The sequence below is a fragment of the Ictidomys tridecemlineatus genome, chromosome 8 (assembly GCF_052094955.1).
Source record: "Ictidomys tridecemlineatus isolate mIctTri1 chromosome 8, mIctTri1.hap1, whole genome shotgun sequence".
NCBI classification, from domain to species: Eukaryota; Metazoa; Chordata; class Mammalia; order Rodentia; family Sciuridae; genus Ictidomys; species Ictidomys tridecemlineatus.
In genome coordinates, this window is record NC_135484.1 from 118,196,472 (window position 1) to 118,207,874 (window position 11,403).

Sequence of the window (11,403 nt, forward strand, 5' to 3'; positions counted from 1 at the left end):
GAGTACTGCATACATGGCATACATTAAGGGCGTCTGAATGGCAGGCCACTCCCCTTGTGCTAGGTACATGAGTGGCAGGCCAATTACCTAGTAGGCACAACTTTGGGCATGAGGCCATGTGGTGCAGTCCATGTGCTTGCTCTGCGGCCTGCTACTTGACAGGTCACTGCAAGGACAGTTAGCAAGAAATTGTATTGGTGGCTGTCTGTAATTTGCTTTTCTACTGCCTGAGTGTGTGTGTATATATATAATAACTGCATAATAAAATCAGACCTGCTTCCTGCTTGGTCTCTGGAGGTCTGGATTAGTGACTCTGCAGTCACAATCTCCTCACCCTGTTCTGTGGACCTCCTCACTGGATGAGAGAGAGCCCACACAACTGGTGCCTGAACAGGGACTGAGGTAAGACAGTGAGGCCCCTCTCAGAGCAGGGAGGAAAGGGAAATGAGGAACCTATTGAGTTCCACCAAAGAATCGCAGCTGCAAGTGCTGCACACTTTAGATACTGGAGGTTTAACCCTGAATAAGAGAAAAGCTCAGAATTTCTGGGATATAAACACTAACCCCTGGATAAATGCTGCTGATGTTTTTTATCCTATGATATAAGACAAGATAATGGCAAATGTGCAGCAAGCTGAAGTGTTACAGGGGTATACTTTACCACTACATTTTTTCCCTGTTGTGGCAGCCGTGCAGCAAAGTGTATGAGGCCCTGAAACAGACCCTTGTCATATAATGATGGCCCGAGGGAAGATGAAGCTGTGAAAGACAGACAAGGGGGAAAATGCAGGGGTGAAAAATTTACTTCAAAGCAAGAAACTGTGATAGGTGCAAGAGGGAGAGAGGCAGGAAATGGTACCACTAGCCTTCATGGTGGAAGAAGAGGTGACCACAAATAGTCAAGTGCGCCTTCTACTGACAGGCAAAGATTATGTCCTTCCCAGAGTCAATGGCAACTGCCTCTTGGTAAGGCAATGCCAAAGCCAGCAAGGGACTATAACAGCTTAGAAATGATCAGGCTGCTGGACAGGCCCAAGCCATGGTCTCCCAGAAACACATTCCAGGAGGCCAGAGATCCTTTAGAAGATCTATATAAGATAAGAGATGAAAATTGGGGTAAGGGAATGCAAGCCTTCCCAGTCACCATGGCCCCCACACCACAGTGCCCTGCCACTTGGTATCTACATGCATTGGGTACCCCAAGGGAGTCAAAAAGGCAGTAAAAGTGGATGGGCCCCAGGCACCACTTGCAGAGCAAATGCTTGAATTACTCAGTCTTGAACTTAATTGCCTTTAAGAATGGAAAGACGTAGCCAGATCAGCTCTTGAGCCCACAGCACTTTTTAAGTGGAAGGCATTCTCCTATGATGAATGTGAACAGCAGGGGTGTCATAACCACACCACTAATGTTGCCTCCCAGCTGAATGCTTTCTGGGAGAAGGAATATACTGTTCCCCTGCAGTACAAGCCACAGGCCCACCAAATTATTTCAGTCACGTGAGGCTCTGTGCTCTAAGAGCCTGGAGAAAGTTACCAGCTTGGGGGGTGGGTACAGTTTCTATACAGGGCATAAGGCAGAAAGCCACTGAGGAATTGCCATAGTTTATTGACAGAGTAAGCAAGGTGGTAGAAAGGAAGATGTCTCATGAAGGACCTAGGGAAGCTCTAACCAAAGTATTGATCTGGGATGGACTAAATAAGGAGCATAGAACAGAAGTGGTGCCAGTGTGCAATGAAACACTGGATGACTGGATTTGGGCCACTCAGGATATAGGGACACTAGCAGCTCAAGCCTCTCTGCTGACCTCAGCCATGACATTTGCATAAAAGCAGGAGTAAGGAGGCTTACAAACAGCTAGTCAGAGACTTAAAAAAATTGTGCATTTTTTCTTCCCATTGGCCCTTTACAACCTGCTGGAGTGAATCCCCAAGAGTTAAAATCTAATGCTTTATGGCAAATGGATGTCACTCATTATGGATCTTTTGGAAATTTAAAATATATTCATGTAGTCATTGATATCTATTCAGGCTGTGTAATGGCCACAGCCTCCACAGGAGAAACCACAGAAAGGATCATCTCCCATCTACTTAAATGTTTTGTAATTACATATGTTCCCATGTCTATTAAAACTCACAATGGGCCAGCCTATATTAGCAAGACATTTCAAGTGGTTTGCACTTAACCAGGATCCCCTTAAACCCTAAGACTCAAGGCATCATAGAAATTGCACACAAGTAATTTAAAGACCATGCTACAAATCAGGGGGATGGGGAACTATACCAAGTCCCCTCACAATGCCTTGAACAAAATTTTATTTGCTTTAAATTTTCTTTCAATTTCAAAATTTTCTAAGGAAATAGCCTATAAGCATTGTGCCCCTCTCACAGGGCCTTCCCTTCTACCTATGATCTCATGGAAGGATCCCAAAATAAATGCATGGGATGGTCTGGGGCCCCTTCTAACCATGGGTTGAGGGTTTGCATATGTTAATGGGATCCTCACCCCATCTGGGTGCCTGCCAGAAAGTTAAGCCCTAAACCCCCAGAATCACCAAGCAAGAAGATAAAGGCAATCATAGATTTCAAGTGATTGCTTTTTTGGATTAAAAAATACCTTAGAATGCCACTTGAGAGTATTTTTTCTTATTTAGTATAGTTCTTTTTGAGAAAAACCCTTTTAATCTTTCCTATTTTTTAAAAAAATTATACTAAATTTAATTTTAGCTGATATATAAAACATAAACATTGTTCATATTTAAGGTTATCATATGATGGTTCGTATATGCATACACTTTGTATTGTTTAAATCAGAGCAAACATCTACTTCCTCCAACATTACCACTTGAGTTTTAAACAGTATAAGAAATTTGTAAGCTGGTCACCGTGGCACATGCCTGTAATCCCAGCAGCTTGGGAGGCTGAGACAGGAGGATTGAGAGTTTCAGACAGCCTTAGTAATTTATCAAGGACACAAGCAACTTAGTAGGACCCTGTCTCTAAATAAAATATTAAAAGGGGGGATGAGGCCCAATGGTTAAATACCTCTGGATTCAATCACCAATACAAAAAAAATACAGTTCATTTTAAAACTTACCTCTCTAATTATATATAATAGGCAAATTATAGCTAGTTGTTAAAATATAAAAAGTTAAGCCAGGAACAGTGGTACATATCTATAATCCCAGTGGCTGGGGAGGCTGAAGTAGGAGGATTGCAAGTGCAAAACCAGTCCCAGCAATTTAGCAAGGCATTAAGCAACTTAATGAGACCATGACTCAAAAAATTTTTAAAAGGTCTGGGGATGTGATTCAATGGTTAAGCACCTTGGTTCAACCCTTGGTGCCAAAAATAAAAAATAAAATATACAAAGTTAAACCCAACTAAACCACTATCATGGTAAGGAAAGAGATAATATATATAAGAATGAGGAATTTATAACTAAAATATTTTTAATTTGGGGGTAATATGAAAATTTCCATCAAAATTGACTTAATAAACCAGGCACAGTGGCACATGCCTGTAATTCCAGAGGTTCAGGAGGCTGAGGCAGGAGGATACAAGTTCAAAGCCAGCCTCAGCAACAGTGAGGCACTAAGCAACTCAGTTAGACCCTGTCTCCAAATACAAAATAGGGCTGGAGATGTGGCTCAGTGGTTGAGTGTCCTTGAGTTCAGTCCTTGGTACCCCCCCCCCAAAAAAAACCTGACTTCATAGAAAACTATTTAAGGATTCAAAACTTGTTTTGTGGGGTCCTCTGTCTTTGGTAGTTTTCTATTATAAAAATAATTCTCTGTAACAAACTACATTAAAACTCCAAAAGATATATCTACACATAAGGAATTGGTTATCATGAAATCAGGAGAGCAGTTGTTCTCTGTGTGAAAAGATGGAGAACAACTGAGAGGGCTAAAACACAACACATAGAGGTCTGAAAGAAAATTCCTTCAACATTCCTACAAAATTTAAGAATTTATCTTTCCTCTTCATTGTTTGGCCCTCTCCTTAAATCTTCTTTCCCTTGATTGTCACTGAAGACATGGACAACTCTACTTACAATTTTTATGTATGCATCCCAGATTTTTGTGTTCTTGTTTTAAGGGTGTGTACCATTTACAATGCAACAGAATTATAGAATGAAAAAGATCAACATTTCTAAAGCATAATTCCCCCTCTCTGGCCAATCCTTCATTTACACTTGATATCTTTCATTTCACAGATATAACAATTGTTTGTTTTCCAGGATTACTGAACAAAATCAGAAGCAAGAAAAGATGAGAGAAAAAAACATTGAAAAGGAGAGAAAAGAGGCAGAAACTTGTAATTAGCTTCAGTACACTGACCACGACAACATGAAAATGTGAGAGTCCACAATGGTCATCACGATTATTTTTAATTTTCTTGAGAAGATGGATATAAGCATGATTTATGAGAGAGAAAGAAAAGAAACAGAAAAAATCTGATGAGAGCATTTGTATTTAGCCTTCATTAATTGAGAAGTCATTAGTGAAAATATTATTTTTAAGTAATTATTAATTTAGGCATAAAATCCCCTGAAGTTAAAATGGGGCTAAGAATACTAAGAAAGATACTAATAAATAAGTAAGCACAATATGATAAGCACATAATTCTATTAACAAATACAAAAATTTTTGTGAGATACTGCTCTGTAACATCACTATGTTAAGTGCCCTTTATAATTTGCCCCCCAAACATGATTGTGATTGGCCAGAAAGGAAATAAGACCTGCGTTCTGGAGCTTGGAATCTTTACTAATGCAGCAGAAATCTCAAAGGCCAAAATAATAAGCCAGATGTGAATAACAAAAACAACAAAAATCAAATTAAGTTTGCAAATATTGACTTATCTATTCTAAAGTCTATTAGAGGTTCTGACTAGATCAGTAAATCAAAGAAAAATAGTAATATTTTGGATTACTAAACATGTATTGAGTCATGCTCTAAAAAGGAACTGTGAGTATGGAAAAGTGAAGGAAGCAGATACAAATTCCAACACTTAAGGGTTTACATTCTCATGGAAGGAAAGGGACAAAAAGAAACATTTAAATAAGTTAATTATGAAAAGAATTAAATGATGACAAACACTAAGAAAAAAATTACAGTAGTATAAGGATTGAAAAAGGGTGGCAACTTTGGACAGCTTGTCCAGAGAAAATCTGGGAAGTGGACAAAGACCAAGAGAACTCAGGGAAGAGTTGTGCAAATTCTGGAAGAAGAGTGTTCAAAGCAGATGGAAAGGATAGAACGAAGAACATGGTATATTCATGGAATGACAAGAAGACTGGTTTGGTTAAAGCAGGTAATCAAATGGTAAGTAGTAGAAGATTCCACTGAGGAGCCACATAGGCTAATGTAAGGATTAGAAAGATTAAAAACAGCACCCCTGGGCACAATCTAGCTTCAACACAGAAGGTAGGTAAGAATGATCAGTAAATCTTCAGGGTATAGAAGGTCAAAGAATCTGCAGAAGAGTAGTCTTGGAGCAAGGGGAATTGAATCAGTGGATGACATTTTGAGAAAAAAGAAAGAATCCAGAATCAATTGGTTATTCTATAGAACCGTATCTTGATTTTATAGGTCCACACAAATGATAAAGTGAACATAAAAATTCTCCTTTCAGCACTAGACATTACCATTAAGGTTAATTTGCATGGAGATTAAAAAGACAATATAGAAATCTGTCATTTATGTATTGAGATTTGTGTGTGTGTGTGTGTGTGTGTGTGTGATTATTTGCACATCCATTTAAATGAGCAAATAAATCCTTCAAACTAAATAGGATGACCTGTGAATTCCAGAATCCAGAGTCTCCTTCCCTGCTTGTGGGTTAATTCCTTACTTAATTTGGCTGCAAAGCCTGAATTGTAAGACTGAGCTTTTTTCTGGCCCAGAGTATTGCCACTGATGTCTTCCTTCTGCTTGTACAGAGAGCACAGATATTTCCCTCTCTGGGAACACAGATAAGAACATAGGTGGGAATTTCTCAAGGGCCAGGGGCAACACTGATTCCTTCCAGGGATGGTGACTCAGCTGAAAGGTCACCACAGAAATTATCCATGAAGCATGGGAAATATGAAGATGAGTTTTTAGTTCTATTACTTGTGTGCTTGTGTATAGGCATATATGAGCCTATATGTCCAGTACCTCTAAGAAAAGCATTTAAACCACAAAGAGCAGATCCCAGGTACAGAACTTGAGAGCTGAATCTGTTGTTCTCAATCCTGTCAACGTGACACCTTATTTATTTTCATTCTCTTAGCTGTCTCTAAATTGTTTGTTCACTAAGTGGTCTCCCATAAGATAGTGCTTTCTCTTCCACCTTACTCTCCTTCCTCACTTCTACTAGTGCACTCTAATTTTTGAATATATATATAATATATATATATATATATATATATATTAAAATATATATGTATATATAGAATATATATACACACACATACATATACACAAAAATATACAGTGTCAAAGATAAGCAGCATCTTTGCTTTTATATATTATATATAATTTATACATGCATATATATATATGATATTTTTCTCCTCTTCCTCTCTTTGATGCTTCCTGCATAATCTGAATTTTGTTCTTTTGTCTACTCCAACTTCACAATTCTGACTTTCTTAAAGTAATCATATTTCCATCCTTTTCCATATGTCATTAGAAAGTCATTTATTTAAAATATACAACCAGAAATTGGCACTTGAGGACTATGATATTGACATTCCAAAGGTAGGGGAAAATGACATTTTAGGATTGAAAACAGACACCCTTGTACCTGATGCAAACATGAAGAATGATAAAATGGAGCTTATTTTAAAGAACACATTATTATGGAATTCTAAAAGACTATTAATACTCATGATAAAAATATTTTAATGTGAAATTTGGGGAGTGAAGGAGAGCTCCAGTCTATAGTGATTATGCTTCTAAGTAAGTATTGAAAAAGCTGATATATGAAACTGTGAGTAAACTATTAAACTTTTGTGTTTGGAAAATAACTCATCATTTGACCAAATCATAAGATGTACCTTATGAATGAGGGAAGTTTAATTCTGGCCATCAGCAGAGTAGCATAACATTTCACAATATTCTTCCCTAGATATTCTAACTCTCAATTGCTTGTAGTTTTACAGCTTCCTCTGAGAAAAAACACCTGTCTCTTCTCACTCTAGTCATTTTCTCTCTCAGGAAAAGAGATCCTTCTCAACCTCACCAAGTCACAAGTCAATTACCCAAGCTGTTCACAGAATCACCTCAGTGTCCCCTCTCTCAAAAGAGATAGAGGACTTCTGGTCTTCAGAGTAGACCTGAGTTTGGCTGTATGTGTTGCATTTGAAAAACAAACAAGAGCAGCACTGAATTTTTTCATTAGAGCTTTATGATTATACATAATAGTTGGATTCATCCCAACTCACACATGCCTGGAAATTAATTTCAGATTTCATGATCTCCTCTTTCCCTCCCATTCTACTTTTCCTTTCCAATTCTTCCTCTATTCAACTTCCTTTCACTCATCTATTAATTTACATTTGATTGCTTCTTTATATTATCCTATTCTTCCTGCCCCCTTTCCTTTATTTTACTCTAGCTTCTGCATATAAGAGAAAATATTTGACCTTTGCGTTTCTGAGTTTGTCTTATTTCACTTAGCATGATATTCTCCGTTTCCATCCATTTACTGGAAAATGCCATAATTTCATTCTTTTTTATGGTGCAGTAGAACTCCATTGTGTGTGTGTGTGTGTGTGTGTGTGTGTGTGTGTTATACAATTTTGTAATCCATTCACCTATTAACAGGAATCTAGGTTGATAAATTTGGTCTTTGAATCAACCATAAAAATGTCTAGGCTTTCTTTTTCAAATATACACCTTGGAATAAATTATGCCCGATCAGTATTGCAATTATAATTATGATCTTTTTTTATTATTTCATCTCTAATGAACCACATGAAAATGATAAGCCTCTATATGATCTCAAGGGACCTTTCCCTCTCCTAAAACATTTTATCATTGTGTTAAGAATAATAAAGAGTATATTTTGAGCTTCTCAATACAGAAACAATTTCCAAAGAAGGGATGGCTCTATAGTTTTCTTTGGTCACACTGGATCTAGAACTGCTTGGTACTGGAGCTCAGTTTAAAAGATAGTTTCTTTTTTTAAAAAAAGTCAATATCACATTTCTCAAGTGCCAATTTCTGGTTATATTTTTAAAGCAAATGACTTTCTAATGACATATGGAAAAGGATGGAAGTAGACTATTTTAAGAGAGTCAGAATTGTGAATTTGGGTTATTTTTGTTCTTGTTGTTGTTGTTGTTTGTTTCAGGAGAACAGTTGGAGTCTAGAGGAAAGTTCCTCTTGTGTTTTTCTTTTGTACAAAGACCATGTCCTACACAGAGGCATCTTTCTATTTTTAATGAATCTCTTTTGAATCTAAAAGTGTGTGTTTGTGTGTGTGTGTGTGTGTGTGTGTGTGTGTACAAAAACATAATAGAAAATGAAATAGAATCACCATGTTATCTTACTCAGTGATGATTACATATTGTTTGGAGATTGAAAACAATTGCAAATATTGAGTTTAAAGGTTAATAAAAATTTTCTCATTGTGTTCAATGGCAAAGTTATAGTTATTTTCAGTAGTAGAAAAAATATAAGTAGAAAAAATAAGTCATAGAATTGCGAGTTAGGTAGGTAAGAGGAAATGTAGAAAAGAAACCTATCATGTTATACTCAAAGAAGAATGGAGTGGTAAATGCTACAACTGCTTTAGAAATTTCAAGAATACTAATTGAATAATGAGCTTCTGAATTAGCAATAGATCATTGTTGTTGAATTTTACCAGATCATTTATAGTATGATACTGGGAGAAAAAATTTAGAGTACTTGAGAGATAAGATCTGGTTACTTTTGGAGAGAGGAGATTGTGTTTAAAACCAAAGAAACCAATCTATGAGAGGACCCTTCACTAGGAGGACACCTGAAGGACTAGCAGACTCCATCTCAAATGGTACCAACAGTGATCATGTAAGCAACTTCAGGTTTCCCCATCAGAAATTTGGCCAAGAAATAGAGAATTGTTGGTCTGCATCCAGAAGAAGGATAAAATATAAGTGAAAGCAGTAGAGACTACTGAGTAATATTACAGACAGATGAAATAAAGATTCATCTCCATTACTTTAGTTCTTGGAATTTATTGCAATTATTTATATCAATGTTCCTTCAAACTAAATAATCTGAATATCACATAAAAGCACATTATTGTTTTCAGAAGAAAAAAATCTGTTTTTAAACGTGCAGCATTTATATGAAAGACATTTGTATGTAGACTTTACAAGTTAAAGATCAGAATCAGAGGTGAGAAAAATGATGCCTTGATTTCTTCATTGACTAATGACATTTCTCCCAAAGTCTTCAATTGGAAAAACAATGTTCTCACTAAAAAACTAAAGCTTATTTTCTCAGGAGATATTTCTTTGCTTCAATCAAACACATCTTAACTCACCACTGGTCAGTGGCTTAGTTTGTTTAAAAAGTGAGGCAAAAAATTTACTTTTACTGCAGCCTCATTTTCATGAATAAATTCTGCCAATTTTATAATTTTTCTTACTTTTTACTGTTGTTTCACAATAATTTGAGAATATTGTGATGAGCATTTATTATATTCTCTAGTCACAGTGCCACTGCATAAAAAATACAATTAACACAGAAATAGATTAATCCACACTCGAATATACCCTTAGAAAGTCCAATTTTAACTTCTTATTTTGACATGATTGGAATTCTGTGGTAATAAGAAGACAAAGATGTAAGAACAGATGTTGGGGTGCCACATAGTTGAGCTACTCAAAATAATGTTGAGTTATAATTGTATCATTGTACTATAGAAATCTTGGCTGCAACTACTCAGTTCTGCTGTTTTAGTGCAAAAGTGGTCTTAGACCATACACATATGAGTGAGCACAACTGAATTAATGAAATTTGAATTTTGTATAATTTTTACTATGAAATATTACTCTTGTTCTCATTTCTTCAATGATTTAAAAATATAAAATTCATTCTGAAATCACAGACACTCTAAAATATATATATCACACATGATTTGGTCTGAGAACCTACCTTTCTAATCTCTGCCCAGAAAACAGCAAAATGACTACAGCAGATCTAAAGCTTGAGATGAATTCCTTCATTTACCATGAGATGACCACAACCAGAAATCCCTTACAATCCATGTAAGAAGTATCTCTCTAACCTCTATCTGACCCTGAAATATTCAATTCTATAAGTGACTGCTATAATCTACCTCCGTGTGTTACTTAGGAATAATGAGGCTCAACTCCATCTACACAGACTGAAATACAGTTCTATGCTTAAATTTTACTTGATGTTATGAATAAAACTCCCACTTTGAAACCAAAATAATGTTGGCCTGGATGTTAACAAGGAAATTCTCTGGCATTAATTGTTCAGAATCCCATATCAAAGTAGAATATGTAGACATTGTCATTGTAGATATCTTTCTCCAAGGCTGTATGGTATTCTTCATTATTTATGTATTCAAAAGGGAACATCATGAAAGTAGTATGTTGTAAGTATGTAAAGTCATGATATCTTAAGGGAACTGTCTACTATTGTAATGGATTTTGACATGGATCCTGAATAGCAATAAAAAACAGAGATGAGCAGGATCTGCCCTCCAATTGTAGTAGCAGAATTGAAGACAAAGGTATGTGAGTCTCACACTCTTGTTTACTGTTTATTTCTGATGGGAACTCATTCATTTAATTCTAGGCAACACCATTTAGAGCAATTTTGGGAAACTGCAGTCTATCATATATACAATTCCCCAAATTATAAAGGTTCTGAATCTCTTATTTAAAATTCATAGTATAAACTAGTATCTATCTGTCTTCAGTTATTTCAATTGGTAAGGATTAGAAATAACTGATTGAAGTTGTAAAGAGTCATATTTGAGTCTATATATGGAAGTAATTTAATGATGAGACCTGTCTCAATATTGAATATGCCTGCAAAGAGTTCATGAGTTCACTACCACTGAAGCATTTTTAAAAATCTTCTCATAGAAAAATTACTTTCCTTACATTAGAGGTCAGATTCTTAAATTATCATCATTATTAATAATAATAAATTTTATTTGATACATATGAGTTTTGCAACATATTAATTATTACATGATATTAAAATGATTACTATAGTGCAGTGAATTATTACATCCATCATCTCACATCTTACTTTTTTGTGTCAAGAGCAGCTACAATTGAATACACTTTTATTAACTGTAGTCTTAATGTTGAACATTAGATCACTAGACTTGTTCATCTTACCATCTACTGTTATTTTGTCCTTTGATCTAAGTCTTCCTATTTCA